Here is a 23,152-nt window from a genome sequence, read left to right as displayed (position 1 = left end):
AGAATGGATAGTAAAATTAGGAGAGTGTATTCAACCCACCAACTCGATGACTTGATTTGATCTTTTGTGAGTTGATGGATTGGGTTGGTTATAGTAACCTCCCTCCCCCAAGAAAAACAAAAACAAAAACTAAAATTGGGATTACTTTTTTTTTTTTTTGATATAAGGCGCGGGACTACAAATACTTTTTTCCCCAATTCAAATATGGGTATCTCCTAATCAACCAAAAAAAAAAAACCCCTTATTGTGTTTTGTCGATATAACTTAACAAAATTTCCAAAAGAAGTAAAGCAAGGGAGAGTCTCCAGGATACTTGCTTGATTTCATACGCACCTGGTGTTATTGTTCTAAATTGTTGTAAATTCTTATATATATTTTTTCCTTGGGTCCATCTTTTTTCTTTTTCTTTTTGATAAGTAGACGTAGATAGTTACAATAACGGGGAGGGGGAGGGGGAGGGGAGGGATTTGAAACCTAGTCATTTTTGTGGAAACATCAGGAGATGTTAGTAAAGGTCTTGGTGGGTCCATCCTTATATATGGTGTTGTAGACAAAAAAATTTTACAACTTATTGTAATTTTTTGCTAACCGAGTTAGTTAACAATTTTTTTTTCTTCAATGAATGATAAAATCTCATTAAAGCAAAAAACCAAAACGGTAGACCTTAGAAGGCTAGTTGACACTAAGATAAAAAATAAAATAAAAAAAGAGGTAAGGACTAGGATGCCTCTAGAAAATACAAATATTTTATTTTAAGAGTATTTGCATCAGTCCTTCTAAAATTTGCCATTTATTTTAGATTAATAACTTACTTTTTCTATTTTACACAAACACTTTGCAAAAATATCCACATCAGATTATCTATTATACACTCTATTATCTTTAAATATCAATTTTTTAATTCTTTTTTATTATTATTATTTTACCTACCCACATTAAAACTCTCTCTCTCTCTCTCTCTCTCTCTCTCAACATCAATGGTCTTTCACTGTAAGGAAAAAAAACCTATTTCACAATTAATTTTTTTTATAGCAATAAACACCTATTGCAACACAAAAATTTCGTTGTGCCCACCATTGCAAATGGATGAGACGGTCCAAACTAGTTAAAAATGTTAGCTAAAGAGCATAATTGGTTTGGTATGGGTAGTAGAATTATCATAACAACAAGAGATAAACATTTGTTTGGAGGCCCATCAAGTAGATAAAATATATGAAGTTAAACCAATGAATGATGAAGATAGTCCTCATCTTTTTTGTTTGAATGCCTTTTAAAAAAAACACATTCCAGATGAATATTTAGAACTGTCAAAAGAGTTTTTACACTATGTTGATGGTCTTCCTTTAACTCTTAATGTTTTAGGTTCCTTTTTGTTTGCAAAAAGTAGTATTGAATGGGAAAGTGTGTTAGAAAGACTCAAAGAAGATCCTGAGAGAAATATTATCAGAGTACTTCAAATAAGTTTTGATGGACTCTATCACTCAGAGCAGGAAATATTCTTACATATTGCATGTTTTTATAATCACGAAAAGAAAGATTATGTAGAATAAATACTAGATAGTCTTGGCCTCTTCCCCAAAATTGGATTGAGAGAACTCACTAACAAAACTTTTTTGAAATTTTAGATTAATAATGAATTGTGTATGCACAATTTACTAGGAGAAATGGATAGGAACTCAATTTGTCAAAAGTATCATGATGAGCCAGGGAATCATAGTAAATTGTGGCTTTATAAGGTCATTGATCATGTGTTGAAAAACAATACGATAAGAGGTTATTTACTTGAACTCATTATACTTCTTCTTATTCAGCAAAGTTACATATATGAATAGTTATATTAATAATATATTTTGCAGTTCACCAATTCCATTTTTTGTTATCATTGAACTGAAGCATTTCAAACCATAGATATCAAGGGAGCCAAGGATACAAGTATTTATCATGAAGAAAAAGAGGCATGTTGGAGGCCACAAGGGTCAACTCAATCGGTTACACTTTAGGGGTGGGTCCTAAGTTCTCCATCTTGGTGAGGGTTAGCTCTATTGGTTTCTTCGGGGATGGGGTCCAAAGGACTCTATCTTGGCAATGTTTCACATCATAAATAAAAATGAAAAAAAAAAAAAAGGAGCCACTTTGGAACAATAATGCCTTCACTCCTTCTCAAAGTAGTTCAATTTTGCTTAGTTGCAAACGAAGTTGAATAAGGTCATTTGGCTGGAAACAAGTCATCGACTTTGAAGGATAATCACTCCATTCAAGAAATCTTAAATTATTTGGTAGATGTTTGGGGACATGTTGAGGGCAAATTTGTTTCAGTAACCTATTGCAACAACAAAAATTGTTGCAATAAGTTTCCAAGTTACTAGTGAGGAACTATAAGACTATTCATAGATGTTCACTTCTTTAAACCATGTCGGAATTTCACTTCAAGGAATAATACAAGGTAATCTCCCTAGTAGTTTACCACTTTGTCCCGAAAATATTCAAGGAACAACGTTGAATAGGGAAAAAATCCAACACAGACAAACAGGCAGAGACAGATATTTAGAAAATAGAGAGAGAGATACCTAAAGCATGTTAATGCCATTTTGAATATTGTCAGCCAATTTGAAGTGGTTGATACACTCGAAACATAGATTAAAATGACATGACCTAAAAGAATCATTTTGTGGTTCTGGAAATCTCTCTAGTGAGGTACAATTGTTTACACTTATATGCTCAACTTCTGACGGAAGATTTGGTAATGACTGAAACCTCTTGCAACCATCCAAGTCGAGCAATTTAAGTCTAAAGAGTTGAGAGATGCTTTTAGGAAGGGAAACAAAATCATTTCCACTTAGATGCAATGCATTTAAAAGGGACAGACAGCCAATATCATTGGGAATTTTTGAAAAATGGCAGTCCCCAAGATCCAAATCTTTTATATGTGTACATGATAAGAGATACAATAACTTGCCCATAGGATCTTGACTTGTTGGCAACTTGGCATAGTCACATAGAATCAAATGAAGATGATGGCCATTTGCATCCACTAAAACACACTCTTAGGAGACTTTTAAGGCAAATGGTGGAGGAAGACAACTCTTTTATAGTTGTTCCACGTAAATAAAGATCCAACAAACTTTTCATATTCCATATTCATTACAACAAAAAAATTATTGCAATAAGTTATAGCAATTGTGGGGAGTAAAAGGACCCAAGTGGGCATATGGGCCTTTGGACTGTAGCATGGGGGGCCGACCTGCTCCAGAATTAAACTCTACGAATTGGCCCATACGCCGAGGATCCGAGGATACAGCCGAGGGAGAGCTTCTCCTCGGACAAATCCAAGAGAACTCAAAACTTCATTATGAAGGTCGAGGCACAACTCTGGAAAGACTGATGGTTAAAGGGGGACACCCTGAACCTTCTAGATGTACCAGTGTTAAAGAAAATATCAAGAGCAAAGGCTGCCACCTCCGCATTAAAGGCTCTGCACCTACCTCCCTGGCCGCATTAATGGGGAAGTGACCCCTGAACAGTGAGGTGGAAACTTCTAGTCACTGTTCAAAAAGTATCAGGGAATGAAGTATTTAAGAGGGGTAAAGGCCAAAAAGAAAGGGGGATCAGCAAAAAAAAAAAGAAACTAAGAGTTGTAACTTCTAAGGAAGAAATATCAATAATACAGAAGTGATCCTCGGTTTACGTCCGAGGAGGTCTTTTTTCAGTTATCTTCTGTTATTTACATGTGTTTGTAACTCTTAGCCCGTTATTAAGTTTTCAGCACTTCTAATCTAGGTTACAAGCCCACGCTCTACAAATTTTATTGTCTAAGGCTTATTGGGCCTGAGCCCGTAGTTGTCTTTGGGTCTAGGTGCAATTGTGCACTTATAGCAATAATATATTTCGTTGCAATAAATATTTTATTGCAACAAATATTTTGCAACAAAATTTTTGTAGCAAAAATTTTTTCATTGCAACAAAAATTTTATTACAACAGTGGGCAACATAATTTTTTCATTGCAATAGGTGTTTTTGCAACAATTTTGAATTTATTGCAAGAAAAAAATTCATTGAAAAAGAGGTTTTTTCTTGTAGTGGCATGATTTCTTCAAATTTGGAAACAAATTTCTCTCTCTACCCAAGCCTCCATGCCTCAAAACACACACACACACACACACTCTCTCTCTCTCTCTCTCATGGCTGTGACAAGCACTCCATGGCAATGATGGCTTAGGTTTTGGGTTGATTTAGGTTTTTCCAAATGGGTTTTCTATTGTGTTTTATTTTGAGTTGATTTTGTTTTGGGTTAATTTTGAGCTGGGTTTGTGATGAGTTTGAGCTGATTGTGGTTTGATCTTCATTGATTTTGGGTCATTGATTGTGTGTTGGATTATGTAGATGTTGTAAAGAGTTGTGGTGGTTGGTTGTAGTGGTGGGTGGATGTTTTCGATGGTCTTTCTCCTTCTTTTGGACATTGAAGAGAGAGAGAGAGAGAGTCTGACAAGGTAAGAAGGAGAGAGAAATTATTTTTTTTAAAAATCAAATAAAAAGTTACAGTAACTGTGTATAATTTTATATATGCACAATGTTATAGATGGACTGATGTGAGTAGTTTTTGAGCAAAAATATATAAATTTGAACTCTTTTTCTTTGTACTGATTGTTCCGAGTGCTCTAATAAGAGCATTCACATCCCAAAATTCTATCTCATCCTATTTTACCATCCCAAAAAACTACTTTATCAATTATACTATACAATTTTACAATACTCTCAGCATCCCAACTTTTGTTTTATAATACAACACATTAAAATAATATTTCTACATAATAAAATAATTTATCTCAAAACCCAAATAAAAACAAAAATCCAAAACCCGGTGAGAGAGAGAGAGAGAGAGAGAGAGAGAGAGAGAGAGGAATTGATAAAGTGAATAAAATATTAGTTTTTTTTTTAATTTAGAATTGAGCTACAGTGCAGTTCGACCTTTAGAATTGCACTATAACACTATTGCAATTTTTTTTGCAATAGTTGGTGTTTGCAAGTCTGGATGCTAGGCTTGTTTGGTGCATTAATGCTAAAATTCTCTTACATATAGAATTTGCAATGCCAAATGCGAATGCTATGGAATCTTTTAACATTCTTACTCCAAGTAAGCCTCTATATGAAACATCAAAACCCAGTGAGAGAGAGAGAGAGGGAGAGAGAGGAATTGATAAAGTGAATAAATTTTTTTTTTTTTTTTTTTAAGAATTAAGTTACAGTGCAGTTCGACCTTTAGAATTGCATTGTAGCACTATTGCAATTTTTTTTTGCAATAGTTGGTGTTTGCAAGTCTAGATGCTAGGCTTGTTTGGTGCATTAATGCTAAAATTCTCTTACATGTAGCATTTGCAATGCCAAATGCGAATGCTATGGAATCTTTTAACATTCTTACTCCAAGTAAGCCTCTATATGAAACATCAACAACAATGCTATGCACGAAATCAACTTCTAACCAAGCTCTTTCAAATTGTGAATTCTAGAATTCTTATGAAGCCAAACAGCACTTCAAGCTACCTTGCATATTGTTTGCTGAAGCTTTTTGCTATTTGACTTCCTTATTACAGCCCAGTCTAGCTCTAAACACCAGTCACCAATTTATTTCCTCTTTAGACGCTTAAAACAACTTTCCAAACTTTTTTTGGTAGAGAAACAGTATTAAAAAGAAAAAAAAACACACACACACATCACATCTCCTTTGAAACCCTAAAGCATCTAACCTACATAAATTTGGTAGTCAAACTTATTCTGAACAGCCAACCAACGTACAAAAACATGCTTAGGAATATTTTTAATAAACCAATTTGCAATTATACGTTTTATTTGCCATAAGGTAAATCACTCACAGTCAATCATACAAGAGTTGTAACTCATGCTAGACTGGGCTCTAATGTGATCGAATAAATATTTTTATTTTTTTCCTGTTTGTTTGTGAGATGACAGAAAGAACTGCAACGCATAAACTAAGTGGAAATTGGTTGTCAAATGGTATAGTTTTTTTATGACAAAGATGTGTGGTTTTTGGCTTTGAATAATTCGATCATACTTTCAAAAAAGTTGAGGGAGGAAGGAACAGAGACAAGGTGAATTTTTTTTTTGTTTAATCAAATTTTGTTGACAAGTGACAAGACGAAGAATAATTAGCTTAGCTCTCATTCACACACAAAAACGACCCTCATAAATACTATCTCTAATCTTCTTCAGTTCTTCTTCTTCTTCTTTTTCTTTTTTAAGTGAGAAATCCCTACTTTCATTAAAAAACAGTCAAACCAAGAGACTAGTACATCAAGTCATTGTTTAGAGCTTGCAGAATATAGTCAGGAGTCCCTTTTATCAACACTAACTCATCCTCAACAGAAAGTATATCGAGCTAAAATATGTGCAACATAATTTTGAGTCTCTCCTGGTATTCACTAATTTCCATTCCAGTAGTTGAGTTGCTAAAAGCTTTTGTATCCTCAATAAAAGGTCTTGCTGCACAAAAATTAATTTTTTAATTTCTTATATCATCCTTATTTTTATAATAAGCAAATATGGTTTTTACCCGTTGCAAGTTCTACAATTATCCATATAAAATATTGATAAGGGTATTTTTGGCATGCCACAACCAAGAAGCTGACACCCCTCAGGACCCGTCAGGTTCGCATTAGCAGACGGGGCAAAGGCAACGGTTCCACATGGCAGACGGACCTACGACGTCTGACGAACATCTCCATGAAGCTGACGGGGGGTCTTGGACAAGGCTAGTGACCTATGGGGTGAGAAGGCTGACGGGTTTAGCGTGGCTTGGCATGATCCCCACAAATGACTATACATGGAAATGGCTTGTGTCCCACGATGAACCCCAATCAAAAGAATTCCTACAAAGAAAGGATCCGGCAAAATAATAAGCATATATGGTTTTTACCTGCTGCAAGTTATACAATTATTCATATAAAATATTGATAAGGGTATTTTTAGCATGACACAACCAAGAAGCCGACGCCCCTCAGGACCCGTCAGGTTCGTATTAGCAGACGGGGCAAAGGCAACGATTCCACATGGCAGACGGACCTACGACGTCTGACGAACATCTCCATGAAGCTGACGGGAGGTCTTGGACAAGGCTAATGACCGATAGGGTGAGGAGGCTGACGGGTCCAACGTGGCTTGGCATGATCCCCACGAATGACTATACATGGAAATGCCTTGTGTCCCACGATGAACCCCAATCAAAAGAATCCCTACAAAAAAAAGATCCCGCAAAATACATGTATTAAATAAGGATTTTCCCTACAAGGAAAGACCCTCTCGGCCAAGAAACGAAGGTTAGCTCTACGCTACTATAAAAACCCCAAAACCCTCACAAACCAAGGTACACATAAATTACCCCAACTCTGGCACTCTAGAGTTGTGAAAGTTCTTTAACTTAACTTTCGGAGGGTATTTAGTCAGTACCACACCGATACTTTCTGTGAGGTCTTCTTCTTCTTTGTTTCACAGGCTTGTCTAGAGCACTTGAAGACTGTGCGACTTACTGACGATTATTTGGCATCATCAAATATATAATAGGATAAAAAAACATTGTTGATTCCTAAAGTTTACATGTTAAATGATTTTAGTCCCTGAATTTCCAAATTTTAATCTCTAAATTTTTCAGAAATGAGCTCTATTAAGTATTCCCTCCCGGTCCAACATATTAATGACGTGATACTTTATAACAATGTAACAACTTACTTTTTATATATATATAAAAAATTACGCATGCAATCCTAGATTTCTTTACACCAGTTAAGACCCAAACGTGGAAAACCTTCTTTATTGAAACTTTAATGACAAAAAATGCTCATTTTGAATCTTAAAAGATTAAAAGCGTTTAACAAATTAATAAACTTAATAGAAAATAATGTATTTTCACCTAAATAATATGTTCAGAACAGAATGATATATGCATTCTTTTAATTAATTCAAAAATCCTTTTACTGTTTCGTTAAAGTCAAAACTAAGATATTAAAAACAAAAACAAATATTGTGTTCTTTTATTGATAATGGTGACATATAGATATTAGCTAACAGATAAAGTTTGACTATAATTTCACTTAATTATTTTTATTGAATGTGAATTTTTACACATCTATTATTGAATAGTATTTTCTTTTTATATCCTCTATACTATAGCAAAATTTTCAAAAGATCAAAAGTTAATAACTATGTTAATTGTGGAAGGCCAAAATAGAAAAAATAAAATTTCAACCGCACACAATTGATTTATAGAGATGGGATGTCAATCAACCTTGTTTACTTTTCTAACAAATCTACAAAGTGATCTTGGAATGAATGTTTGATATATAAGTCAGGCAAAGTAAGATAACTTAGGTCTGTGATAAATTCGACAGTGCTCCTCGGTTTGAGGCCAAGGTGTAGGTTAATATTTGTTCTTGAACTACAATGTTCTCACTCTCTCTTTTCTGCTTTTTTCTTGATCCCCCTTCTTGTAGGGATCTCTTTCTTTTATATAGTCATCCAGATTGCATCCTAGCCTTCCACTTGGATGGCCAAGGCTTTTTTCTTAGATGCTTGTCCTATTAGGGCCTTACCAGAATGCTACTGTGTTAGGTTGTGAGTTGTGATGACATTATTTAGAGGTCATTTCATATTAATATTGATGATGCAAAGAAAATCAGTAGGCTGGATGCTTCGGATGTGAAAGGACCACTTGCTCTCTCGATGGCCTGAAAAACAAAGAAAAGTGATCAAAGGTGACCGGGGTCGCCAACCAAGAACCCTCCGATGGCAAAGTTAGTTTTCTCTTTATATTTTTTGGAGTTCCAACTTTATGGGAGAAGTAAAAACCTACCTTTTTCTGGTCTGAATGGGTGATTATATAGTGTCCTAGGGACAGTTATTGTAACCTCTCCTGGATTTGAGGAGGTGCGAGGGTTCAGGGATAACTTCCACAACCATTTAGGAGTTGTATTTTCTCATTCAACGGTCACTGGAAGTTATGCGTAGGTTATGGAGTGGTGAAATGTATTAAATAATTCTAAGTGTAAAGATCTCGTCCAGGGGTCTTCTTATGGATGAACCCTTGACGAGATCCTCTTATGGACGAACCCTTTCAGGACGGGGACGGGCGCTTTCCTAGGACGAGTGATGGGGTGCGTTTTCGTCCATGGACGACCATGGGCGTTGCCCTCGTCTTGGTGCTTTCTTCTGGACGACTGCTGGTGTGGATGATCATGGACGGTCTAGAGTAACCTTTTCTTCATTCCTCATCAGTTGCCCCTTTGTCTAGGGTCATGCAGTATATCACTAGACTTTAGGACGAGTTTTCCAAGAACACTTATTATTGTTATTTTTTATTTTATTTGTTTTTCAAACAACGTACCACGTGTCACGTTTTCATTGGTGGTTGGTCACGTCGACTTACCTCTTCGAGGCAGATGCCACGTGTCACTGTCTCATTGGTCTCGTCGTTGTGAATACCGAGACTTTTATACCTATAAATAGTGGTTTCCCTCTCATGCCCCTCTTACTTTTTCAGATTTTCTATTTTGACATTCTCGTCCGTCGCCTCGTCTAGGAGTATTCTCAACGTCCTTAGTATCTTTCTTCTAGAGCCAGGTATTCCTCTTACTCTCACTCTCAAGCTTTCCTATTTAAGCTTTAGGACGTCTGCAATGGCTACCTGTTCGTCTAGCGACAGTGTAGACAAGGCCATAGACGAGTACCATGATTCTTCTAGTTATAGCACTTCTAGTAACGATAGTAGTAGTAGTAGTGGCCACACAACAGAGGAATATACCTCTGGTGTTCCTGGAATTCCTGTCGAAACCTTACAGGAAAATATTAGGACGAGGGCAGCCTCTAGGGTTGATACCTCGACGAGCGTCCCGCCGTCCTCCCCTTTGGACGAAGAAGAAACTGTATATAGTTGTGCTATGGGAATCCCTTCTAAGACAGACGAGAAGAGGTTAGATGCTCTTAGGAGTTGGTTCCAAATCCCAGACGACTTGAATCCTAGGTTAGCCGTCTAAGGGGAATGGTGTTGCCAACCCTGTTTTGGGATAGGTATTTACGAAGCTTACCTGCTAGGGGGCTTAGATTTCCTTTGAACGCCTTCTCTAGGGAATTACTCACTAGGCTGGGCCTGGGAGTTTGTCAATTTAACCCCAACGCGTGGAGACTTATTGTCTCTATGCAAGTCTTATGGAGGGAGGTGTTTGATGGGAACTGTCCTATCACCGTGGACGAGTTTCTGTATTGTTATAAACCCTCCGAGATAAGTCAATCTCTAGGCTTTTATCAGTTTACAGCTAAGGGCAATGACTGTAGGTTGATTAAGTCTTTGCCTTCATCTGACAGAAACTGGAAGACAGAATTTTTCTTTGTCTCTGGTTTCTGGGCGGGGCAACCTATCGAGGTTGGTAGAGATGTATTTGCCCCTTATACTGGAGAATTAGGGAACCTTCGTCAAGAAGGTATGTTGTGTTTTTCCTTCATTATTTTTTATTTGTTTTGTTATCTTTTATCTTTAAACAGTGATCTAACCTTAATTTTCCTTTTCTCTTCTTTTTTTTTTTTTAGCTGTTAGACATCCTTCTTTGAGGAAGTTTCACCGTGATCGCGTCCACAGGGCTCGTCTACACCCCGAGAGAAATTTTCACTCGTTGGTGAATCTTCGACACTTGCACAGGTGGGGACTTGGCCTTGATCCATCTGTTGAAGCCCTTGCGCACGAGCAAACTGTCCGTAGACGTGAGTGCTTTACTTAAATTTTTTTTTTTTTTTTTTATATATGTGCACGTATTTTTCAGGAATGGCAACCATGAAAGAAAATAAGGGGAAGGAGGTGATTGACGAGATGGCTAGACCTGAAGCTTAACCCTAGCCTCGTCCTGCTGCTGGAGACAAGAGGAAGAGCTTGTCCAAAAATTTGGACCTGGGAAGCTTGCCCAGTCGTCGGGGAAAGAAAACCAAGCATGGGTCGTCCAGGCCCGAAACTGCCAGGTCTGACCCTCCTTCCTCCCAGCCGTCCATCACAGTCATCGATGTAGACTCGTCTACGCCTGTTGGCGTCGCTCCGTCCAAGTCCCATGCTTCTGCTTCGTCCCAGCCTCCTCAAAGGATTTCTACAAACTTATTGGAGAATGAGGATTTGGCTTGGGAACGATTCCAATAAGCTGTAACAAGCGAGGACGTGGCTGCGTGCTACGACATGTCTTTGAGGGAGTTTGAGCACTCCGGTGTCCACGACCTTTTTAAGGTGAGCGTCTTTGTCTCGTCTTGGTTTAGCCATGTTATCCATTGTTATTTTTATCTCTTGAACCTTCTTATCTTCCATGTAGGCAATGTCGAAGTTCATAGCTGCGTTCAAGCAGGCCACGGAGATTGACAAGACGAGGATCCTTCTAGAGAAAAGAATAGAAGAGATTAAAAACGACTGTAGGACTTGGGCCGAGGTGGCGAACAAAGCCAAGGATGAGGCTAAGGGGTTGAGTGCTTTGGTGGGGGAGCTGAAATCCGATGCTGCTAGGAAGGACGACCGTCTTGACCTTCTTCAAAAGAAGAATGACGAGCTGAGTCTCCTCCTCAAGAAAGCTAAAGACGAAGCAGTGGAGGAGTTCAAAGTGTCCAAGGAGTTTACTGACCTACTAGACACGAACTACGCAGCAGGATTTGAAGATTTTAGGATAGATGCTATAGACAACTTTCCTGGAGTTGACTTTAGCACCATTAAACTCAACCTTGGTTCTGCTACAAGTTCTCTCCTCCAAACAGGCTCAGACGATGTTAACATTGAGGACGATGCCACCACCAAAGCACCTCAAGACGACCCCAACGTTGATGCCCTCCCCTCTTGAAAACAATTTTTTAAATTAGTGCTATTGTTGTTTTGCTTTTCTTTTTGGTCCGTTGTTTTTGGACCCCTCCCCCCCTTTTTTCTTTAAATGTATTCGAGTACAATTACCTCGTCTAGAGTGTTTTGGACGAGCATATCAACAATTGCCTTTTAAGGCTTATTTTATAAGGGTTTTTGGACGGTGGTCGTCTACCCTCTTTAGACTAAAGAATATTTTTTCTTTATCCGTTATCTATTGTATGGACGAGCTTATCCATTATTTTCACCATCTATGCTATTGTCTTTTAAACAGTGTCCTAAGTGTTGAATGATCGTCTATGTGATTTCTTTATGGACGACCCACTTAGGACAATAATGATGACTGCATTACTTTACCTTGTCCTTTGGGCAATTATTACTCGTCTTCTCGCGAGAGGCTTATAATGTTTAATGTTTTACTCGTCCTAAGACATTGAGGCGTCTTGGCTAGCTGCTCGTCTTTGGAACGTTATGCCTTAACGCATGCCGTCTTTCTTAGACGAGTGTGCCTTCGCTTTTTCTTTTTGCTTTGTACTCATTTAAAGGAAAGCTTGGACGAGTATGCCTTAAGCTTTTTTTCTTTTTTGCTTTATCCTTGTTTCAAGGAAAGCTTAGACGAGTATGCCTTAGTTTTTTTCTCTTTTTCTTTATCCTTGTTTCAAGGAAAGCTTGGACGATACATCCCTGCGTCCAGAGATTTTCATTCGTCTTAGGCTTTTGCCCCCTTGTGGGTATTACTATGGAAACTAGATTAAGTATATCAGGAATCCAAACCATATTATTACATGAACATTGTCCACAAATATGGCACGCTTTAAAAGCTGGTGCCTTATTGAAACACTCAAGAAAGTACACAACCTTGTCTTTTATAAACTAGTTTGTAGACGGTGCAAAAATTTAAGAACTAGTACACTTTTTATTCTTAGTACACACTATAGTAGTAATAAGAACACAACAGTAGGCATAAGCAAACACAAATTGTAGCTGTAGTTGCCCATAGTATCAACCTCGCCCCTGGATTATTTTGTCCAAGTTCATCACTGATAGTACTTCCTCAGGTGTTCCACGATCCAGGGGTGCTCTAACTTTCGTCCGTCTAGGGCCTCCAGGTAGTATGACCCCTACCTTTTGCAGTTGATTACCCTGTAGGGTCCTTCCCAATTGGGTCCTAATTTTTCATGAGCCGGATTCCTTGTCCCTAAGGAGACTCTTTTGAGAACAAGGTCCCCAACACTGAATCGTCTGGGTTTCACCATGGCATCATGCTGCTTAGCCATAAGATTCATGTACCTTGATGTCCTCTGCTCCGCATCCATTCTTACCTCGTCAATAAGATCGAGGTCAAGACGAAGTTGTTCCCCATTTTCTCTCTCCTGATACTTCATCACTCGATGATTAGCCGTATGAACTTCTGCCGGTATGACAACTTCATTTCTGTAGGCTAGCTTAAAGGGGGTCTCTCTTGTCGGAGTTCGTACAGTCGTCCTGTAGGCCCAAAGAACACCTGGTAGCTCGTCTGGCCATATCCCTTTTGCCCCCTCGAGCCGAGTCTTGATGATTTTCAGCAGGGATCGGTTCGCTACTTCTGCTTGTCCATTCGCCTTTGGATGGGAGGGTGAGGAATAGTGATTCTTGATCCCAAAATGATTGCAAAAGTCTCTGAAGGGTGCGTTGTCAAACTGACATCCGTTATCCGATACTAGTACCCTGAGTACTCCGAACCTACATAGAATAATCTTCCATACAAAATTTTTAACATTTTGTTGAGTGATTGTTGCAAGAGGTTCAGCCTCTACCCACTTGGTAAAGTAATCAATCCTTACAACCAAAAACTTCATTTGTCTGGTTCCCATGGGGAAGGGACCTAGGATATCCAGTCCCCATTGTGCAAAGGGTCATGTGGCCATCATTGGGGTCTGGTACTCTGACGGCTGTCTAGGGACATTGCTAAAGCGTTGACACTAGTCACAGACCTTGACATAGGCCTTAGCATCTGCCTGCATTGTAGGCCAATAGTAGCCTGCACGGACGATCTTATGGACTAGTGATCTCGCTCTTGAATGATTTCCACATGCTCCTTCATGAACTTCCCTCAAAATATAGTTTTATTCGTTAGGGGCCAAGCACCTTAAATAAGATTGAGAAAAACCTCGCTTGTACAGCACTTCATTTATGAGGACGTACTTGGCTGCCCTGACCCTCAACTTCCTAGCTTCATCTTTATCTTCTAGAAGCCTTCCATCTTTAAGATAAATTACTATTGGACTCATCTAATTTTCTCCCCCTCCTATCTACTGTATGTCCGGAAAGTCTATGTTTGGCATATATTGGACGTTGTCATACTCGTCCGTAACTCCTCCTGCCGAAGCTGCTTTTGCCAAGGCATCTGCTTCCATATTTTCCTCCCTGGGGAGTTGAACAAAACTTACTGCTGAAAACTTTCGTGCAAGTCGTTTCACTTTGATAAGGTATTTCTTCATCTGATCTTCTTTGGTATCACACATTTCATTTACTTGGTTGATGACTAGCTGAGAATCTCCTCTGACTATTATCGACTCTGCCCTTAAGGACTTAGCCAATTCCAATCCTTTGAGTAGTGCTTCGTACTCAGCCTCATTGTTGGTGGTTTGATATTGTAGACGGGCCGCGTACTCCAACTTGTCACCCTCTGGAGACTGTAGTATGACTCCAATCCCTCCTGCGTATAGTGTGGACGATCCGTCTACATCAATAACCCACATTTCAACCCCGTCGTCTCTGTCCAGCTCATCCTGGCTGGGGGTGAACTCTGCGATGAAATCTGCTAATGCCTGCGCCTTTATCGCACTCCTTGGAAGGTATCTGATGTCAAACTCGCTAAGTTCAACAGCCCACTGTATTAATTGTCCAGCAACTTTCAACTTGTTCATTGCCTTCTTTATGGGGTGATCTGTTAGGACGTTGATAATATGAGCTTGGAAATAATGCCTCAGCTTTCTGGAAGCCGTAATCAAGGCAAAGGCTAGCTTCTCCATCATCGGGTATCATCCTTCTGCTCCTCTCATCGCACGGCTTGTGTAATAAATCGATTTCTAGATTCTCCCCTATTCTCTGACCAACGCCAAACTTACTGCGTGTGGGGACACCGCCAAGTACAAATACAGCTCTTCTCCAGGCACAAACGGACTCAGCAACGACGCTGTCATGAGGTATGTTTTCAAGTCTTGGAAGGCCTTTTGACACTCGTCTGTCCACTCGAATGCCTTCCTGAGGACTTTAAAGAATGGCAAACACTTGTCAGTAGCTTTCGACACAAACCTGTTAAGGGCGGCAACTCGTTCGGTAAGAGACTGGACTTCCTTAATATTTTTCGGTGGTTCCATATTCAGTATCGCCTGGATTTTGTCCGGATTTGCTTCAATTCCTCTGTGTGAAACCATGAACCCCAAAAACTTCCCCAACGAAACTCTGAAAGCACATTTGCTTGGATTTAATTTCATGTTGTACCGCCGCAGTGTATCAAAAGTCTCTTGAAGGTCATCCAAATGATTGTACTCGTCCTGACTTTTCACCAGCATGTCGTCTACATAAACCTCTACATTTCGCCTAATTTGAGGACGGAACATGTGGTTAACCAGCCTTTGTAAGTCGCCCCTGCATTTTTCAAACCAAATGGCATCACTTTGTAGCAATACAACCCTTGGCTTGTAATGAATGAGGTCTTTTTTTATCCGCTTTATCCATCTTTATCTGGTTGTAACCTGAGAAGGCGTCCATGAAGCTAAGCACTCTGTGTCCTACCGTCGAGTCCACTAGCTGGTCAATACGTGGCAATGAGTAACTATCCTTGGGGCAAGTTTTGTTTAAGTCGGTGAAGTCCACGCACATTCGCTACTTGCTATTGGCTTTCTTCACCATGACCACGTTCGCTAACCAATCTGGATAATGAACTTCTCGGATGAACTCCGCAGCAACCAATTTCTGTACTTCTTCCTTGATTGCATTGTCTTGCTCAGGAGCGAAAACCCTTTTCTTCTGACGCACTGGTTTTGAATAGGGACACACGTTCAGACTATGAGTAATAACACTTGGATCAATGTCAGGCATGTCTTCATGACTCCATGCAAAGACATCGAGGCTTTTCTTCAAAAACCGGACCAAAGCATGCTTTGCCCCTTCTTCCATGCTCCCCCCAATTCTGGTGAACTTCTCAGGCTGGTTCTCGTCCAAAGGGACATCCTCTAACACTTCAGTGGGTTCCGCTGTGGTCCTTCTCCCGTCTATTCTCATTGCCTGGATATGCTCGTCCGTCGCTAGCGTGGCCAAGTAGCACTCCCTAGCGGCCAATTGATCTCCTTGTACTTGGCCCACTCCGTGCTGGGTCGGGAATTTGATGGACAAGTGGTAGGTAGAGGTTACCGCCTTCCAGCTATTCAGAGTTGGTCTTCCAATAATTGCATTATATGACGATGCACAGTCAACAACAAGGAAATTTACCTCCTTGGTTATCTGCTGCGGATATGTTCCAACGACCACTGGTAATATGATGGTGCCCACTGGTTGCACCTTCATTCCTCCGAATCCTACCAATGGTGAATTCACTGGTCGAAGCTGATCTCGTCCTAGCCTCATTTGCTGGAAGGCGGGGTAATACAGAATATCTGTTGAACTGCCATTGTTTATCAACACCCTCCTGGTCATGTAGTCGGCAATAAGTAGGGTGATGACTATCGCGTCATCGTGTGGGTGGTGAAGTCGTCCTGCTTCCTCGTCCGTGAACGTAATGGCCTGCTCATCTACTTCCCTCGTCTTAGAAGGCCGTCCAGACAGCTGGATGTTCTGCACCACCTTCAGGTATGTCTTCCTCGACTTGGATGACTGCGCTGTCGAATTTCCTCCTATAATTACTCTTATCTCTCTTAGTGGGGGTCGCGATGACTCTTCCACCTTAGCTTTCAGTTTCTCATCTCTCTGGTCTCGTCCAAGGAAGTTCCTTAGCTTCCTTTGTCTAATGAGATTCTCTATCTGCTGCTTCAAATCAAAGCACTCGTCCGTGTCATGCCCGTGGTCTCTATGAAAACGGCAGTACTTGCTCCTATTGCGCTTGTTTGGATCTCCTTTCATCTTATCTGGCCACTTCAAGGACGGATCATCCTTGATCTGCATAAGAACCTGCTCTAGTGGCATAGTTAGGGGCGTGTATTGCTGATTCCTTGCTGAGGAACTTGCTTCTTACCATCCTTGTCTTTTCTCTCATCTACCCGGGCCTTCTTTGGATGAGGTCCTTGATCTAAGTAACGCTGGTGGCTTGTTTCCGAGCGCTCTGCTCTCTTTCTCTTCTTGGCTATAATAGCGTCCTCAGAATTCATGAAATTCTGGGCTGAATGGACAAGTTCGGCCATAGTCTGTGGTTCCTGCTCGTAGAGCTTATGGATGAACAAGTCAGAATTGACCCCATTATGGAAGGTGGCCAACAATAACTTGTCATCCATTTCGTCTACTGTCAAAGCTTCCCTATTAAATCGGGTGATGAAGGACCGCAAACTCTCATTTTCCCCCTGCTCTATAGTTAGTAAACTAGAAGAGGAACGCTTGTGGCGTTGCCCTCCAATGAAGTTATTGACAAACAACTTACTCAACTCTTCAAACGATCCCACTGAGTTTGAGGATATTTTACTAAAAACTCGCGCTGGTCCCTTAAGTGTGATGGGGAAGGCTCTGCACATAATCTCGTCTGGGACCCCTTGAAGGTGCATGGTCGTCTTGAAAGTAGTAATGTGGTCACACGGGTCACGATTTCCATCATATGAATCCAAGGAAGGCATTTTGAATTTCGGAGGTAGGGGATGACTGTTGATGGAAGCCGTGAAAGGAGAGTCCGTTCGGTGAACCATATCATCCACTGGGTTTGCCTGCCTCATGTTCTCCCTCATCTCATCCATGGCTTTTCTCATCTAGTCCATCTCTCTTTCCAAGTGTGGCACTCTTCTTGAAGCGGTACCCCTTGTCTGATTTTCGGACTCGACATTTTCTTCTCCGCCTTCCTAACTTTGGGCTCGTCCCTCCGTGTGCCTATCTTGGTGCTGCCTCCTAAGGTTGATCTCCCTATTCAACTCTTGATTCTAACAGGTCAGTTTTGCCATAGCGGCAGCCATGGATTGTATATGTTGAATAGAAGGCGGTTGCATGACAGGCGCTGACCTGCGATCGCGAAGGGGATTACCAGAAGCATCCCTACTCTCCTGGTGGCCTGGTCTGGTAGGCCTTGATCTTGTTCGAACCATTCAGCCTTTTGTCTGGGAAAGGCTAATCGTTGACAACAAAAACAGATAGTTGAACGAAAAGAACAGCGAATTTTTCCACAAACGGCGCCAACTGATGATGCAATGAAAATCAGTAAGCTGGATGCTTCGGATGTGAAAGGACCACTTGCTCTCTTGATGGCCTGAAAAACAAAGAGAAAAAGCGATCAAAGGTGACTGGGCTCACCGGCCAAGAACCCTCCGATGGCAAAGTTAGTTTTCTCTTTATATTTTTTGGAGTTCCAACTTTATGGGAGAAGTAAAAACCTACATTTTTCTGGTCTGAATGAGTGCTTATATAGTGTCCTAGGGACAGTTATTGGGATTGTAACCTCCCCTAGATTTGAGGAGGTGCGAGGGTTCAGAGATAACTTCCACGACCATTTAGGAGTTGTATTTTCTCATTCAACGGTCACTGGAAGTTATGCGTAGGTTGTGGAGTGGTGAAATGTATTAAATAATTCTAAGTGTAAAGATCTCGTCCAGGGGTCTTCTTATGGACGAACCCTTTCAGGACGGGGACGGGCGCTTTCCTAGGACAAGTGATGGGGTGTGTTTTCGTCCATGGACGACCATGGGCGTCGGCCTTGTCTTGGTGCTTTCTTCTGGACGACTGCTGGTGTGGATGATCATGGACGGTCTGGAGTAACCTTTTCTTCATTCCTCATCAAATACAGCCAGCTAAGTAGGTGCATAGTATTGGATGCGGAGGTGATGAATGCTTTAGTTGTGCCCTTCCTTCACCTACTAAATGACAAACCTTCCTTCATTTCCTCGGTCACGTGTTTGATGGTCTTCATGGCCAGACCTCGGCCCTTCCAAGAATGTACCTGTACCCTTTGGTTCCTCGGGCACGCCAGTCGTCTCGGGTTTTGTGATTGTTAATATCATGTTTGCTTTGAGGTTTCCTCGACAAAACCTTTCAAGGTGTGCCCCTTTTGTCTTGAACTCTGCTCACATATTCCTATCCTCGGTTTACATGCTCTTGTCCTCCGTTTCTATTTGCTTTGAGGCTTCCTCGACAAAACCTTTCAAGGTGTGCCTCTTTTGTCTCGAACTCTACTCACATATTCCTATCCTCGGTTTACATGCTCTTGTCCTCGGTTTCTATTCCTCCCACATTATTAATCACATATTTAAATTTTAAGTTTTTGTAATATAAATTATATATAAAAAAATAATATTATGACTCAAATAGTAAATAATATTGAATTGACATGAAATTTGAGTATTTGACATGCATGTTAAGTAAATAAAGAATATGTAATCTAATTATTAGATTTTCAAAATATATAATTCTGTTAATGCTTTTAGTGGAAATTGTAGTTATTATCTACAAATTAGTGAAAATTATAGCTATTAACTACAATTAAATTTGTAACCAAACTTTTTTCTTAACTAAAATACAATAGAAAAACAATTTTTACATGTACTATTGATGACCCCGCAACTATTAATGATGATAAGAATCAATTAAGAAAAAAAATGGCAATTGTCTAACCTAAATAGTATAGTCTAATCGCGGAGCTGTTATTGTTTTCAGATAAGCATAGAACGTAATAGAACGTAATAAGGATCAAATTCTTTCCTTTTTTTATAATTTTTTATTTATTTAATTAGCATGAAACTATGAATATGTTTTACGCACTATAACTCTATACGGACCCTATATTAAATTCCCTCCACCCAAGAGAACACTATACCATCACATTTCTGAACTCTCTGTCCCTCGTTGACAGGAAACATAAAAACCATGTATAAAGTTGCAAGCCCATCAGAATACTTGGTGATCACCGGAGTAGGTATCACAGACATCAAGCTTACTAAGAAAGGATGTGCTCCCAGGCCAATCCTTCACAGTCTTTGACGTCTCTCCTGTCAACTACACCTTCGAAGTACAAGCCATGAGTGCCGAGAAGCTCCCTTTTCTTCTTCCTGCAGTTTTCACCATCGGTCCTCGCATGGACGACGAGCCAAGTCTCCTCAAATATGCCAAGCTCATTTCCCCACATGACAAGCTCTCCCACCACGTCAAAGAGCTAGTCCAAGGCATCATCGAGGGGGAGACTCGAGTTCTTGCAGCTTCCATAACCATGGAAGAGATATTCAAAGGAACCAAAGAGTTTAAACAAGAGGTTTTCGAAAAAGTGCAACTTGAACTCAACCAGTTTGGATTGTTGATATACAACGCAAATGTGAAGCAGTTAGTGGACGTGCGTGGACATGAGCACTTCTCTTATTTAAGGCAGAAGACTCAGATGGAAGTGGCGAATCAGGCTAAGGTTGATGTCGCGGAAGCAAGGATGAAAGGAGAGATTGGATCGAAGTTGAGAGAGGGACAGACGCTTCAGAACGCGGCGAAGATAGATGCGGAGACGAAGATTATAGCGACGCAGAGACAGGGAGAGGGGAAGAAGGAGGAGATAAAGGTGAAGGCGGCGGTGAGAGTGTATGAGAATGAGAGGGAGGCGGAGGTGGCGGAGGCAAACGCAGATTTGGCGAAGAAGAAAGCAGGGTGGACAAAGGAAGCGCAGGTGTCAGAGGTGGAGGCAGCAAAGGCAGTGGCGCTGAGGGAGGCTGAGTTGCAGAGAGAGGTAGAGAGGATGAATGCATTGACCAGGACGGAGAAGCTCAAGGCTGAGTTTTTGAGCAAAGCTAGTGTTGAATATGAGACCAAGGTATGTTTTTGTGTAGAGTGCTTCAATATATGACCATAATTTTTATTTTAAGACAATAATTTTGAGGTGATAAATTATAAGTATTTGTTTTTTATTTTTAGATAAATCTATTATTGCTTTTCAAAAAAAAAAAAGATAAATTTATTATTTGTTCTTTACAAATAGTTAATCACATCAAATTTGTGGTTGTGTACAGATTTTTTTTTTTTTACATGAAATATGTGGGTAGCTAGCTAGTTAGAAAAGTTGTTTTACTTGCAAGCTGAATATATATATAAATATATATATATATATATATAATTGTTTAAACAAAATTTCATCCTTAAAACTCCAGAAATAAATTAAATAATCCAAAAGATAACTCTACACCATCTTAAATTACTTCTAAAACTTGTATAAAGAAATAACCCATCTTAATTAAAACTTGTATATAAAGAAATCAGAAAGTTCACATTTATGGTAAATTCCACCACAAATTTAATGAGTGAACCGCACCATAAATATGAGCGAAAAAAAAATATTATTTTTTATACTCTGAAAGTACTTAAGAATTACTCAAAGAAATAACCTATCTTTATACCATCTTTTATATATATATATATATATATATAACATTAATTACAACGTAACCATCTTAAATTGTCATTGGTGTAGAGTTATTATCACTTGTATAAATAACCCAAAAATCTTAAATTATTTCTTTACACTTCTAAAACCCCAAAGAAGAAAATATATATAAATTATACATGGTGATTTGGGTTACCTCACTCCATTTTCTCAAACAAAGGTACAAGAGGCAAATTGGGAGCTGTATAAGAAACAGAAGGATGCGGAAGCAGTTCTATATCAGAAGGAGAAAGAGGCGGAGGCACAAAAAGCAATGGCTGAGGCAGCATATTATACTCGTCAACAACTTGTAGATGGAGAATTGTACGCGAAGAAGAAGGAGGCTGAGGGGCTTGTGACACTTGTACAAGCCCAAGGCATCTATCTACGCACCCTACTAGATGCATTGGGTGGAAGTTATACAGCATTAAGGGACTACCTAATGATAAACAAAGGGATGTTTCAAGAAATTGCCAAGATAAATGCAGAGGCCGTGCAAGGACTAAAACCTACCATTAGCATTTGGACAAATGGGACTGGTGGAGAGGCCATAGATGATGGATCAGCTGTAGGTGGCAATGTGGCTATGAAGGAGGTTGCCGGGGTTTATCGAATGTTGCCACCCTTGTTTAAGACCGTCCATGATCAAACCGGAATGTTGCCGCCAGCATGGTTAGGCACCTTGACTGACTCTAGCCACTCTAATCTCAATTGACCATGGTTGTAATTAACTATATTCCACCTTGATGATGCCAAGAAAATCAGTAGGCTGGATGCTTCGGACTTGAGAGGACTACTGGTTCTTTCTATGGCCTGAAAAAGAAAGAAAAGCGTATCAAAGGCGACCGGGGCTGCCGGCCAAAAATCCTCCGATGGCAAAGTTAGTTTTCCCTCTAAGTAATCTGAGTTCCAACTTTCTTTTTGTAAAAACTGAACATACCTTTGCCTTGTCTGAATCAGTCTTTATATAGTGCCTTCATAGACGGTTATCGAAATGGGAACCTCTCCTGGATTCGAGGCTTAAACGTAACTGCCATAACCGTCCAGGAGTTACATTTCTATTTCACAACGGATACATGACCGTTATGCGTGGGATAAGGGATTGTCACATTTTATTCGGGGATTCTCCCAAGTATGGTACCCTCGTCCCCGAATTTCCTTCGTCGAGTGCACCCGCTGATTCCAAGTGTAAAATCCTAGTCCATGGATCTTCACGTGGACGAGTCCTCTCGTGTAGGCCGTGCGCACCCCACCTGACGAGGGATGTAGCTTCGCTATCGCCCTCTCGGACGTCTTTGTTCGTTACCCTCGTCCCGAGGATAACTTCCGGACGGCTTCCGAGGTGATGACCGTCCATGGACGGGTTGGGTGGTCGAGTGTTTTCATCCCACATCGCCTTGCCCTCGTCCAGAGTTATACGATGTATCAATAGATTTTAAAACGCACCACGTGTCACACATCCATAGGAGGTTAGTCAACCGTTTACTCCTCCGAGGCATGCGCCACGTGTCACCTTATAATTAGGTCCGTCGTTGCGGTTACCGAGACTTTTCTCGCTTATAAATAGTGGTTTCTCCCTCATGCCCCTCTCACTTTTTCAAATTTTCCGCTTTGACACTCTCATCCGTCGCTTCGTCTAAGAATATCCTCGCCGTCCTTAGTGTCCCTCGTCTAGAGCCAGTAATCTTTCTATACTCACTTTAGTT

The 23,152-nt window shown here is 40.1% G+C and overlaps 1 pseudogene; it reads left to right on the top strand.

Moving 5' to 3' along the window:
• The first annotated feature begins 19,915 nt into the window (after positions 1 to 19,915).
• LOC142623582 (flotillin-like protein 4) lies at positions 19,916 to 22,161 on the top strand (annotated as a pseudogene).
• The last annotated feature ends 991 nt before the right edge of the window (positions 22,162 to 23,152 follow it).

This window comes from Castanea sativa, chromosome 1 (assembly GCF_040712315.1).
Source record: "Castanea sativa cultivar Marrone di Chiusa Pesio chromosome 1, ASM4071231v1".
NCBI classification, from domain to species: domain Eukaryota; kingdom Viridiplantae; phylum Streptophyta; class Magnoliopsida; order Fagales; family Fagaceae; genus Castanea; species Castanea sativa.
The sequence above is the reverse complement of the archived record's forward strand: the minus strand, read 5'-3'. Positions and strand labels throughout refer to the sequence as shown.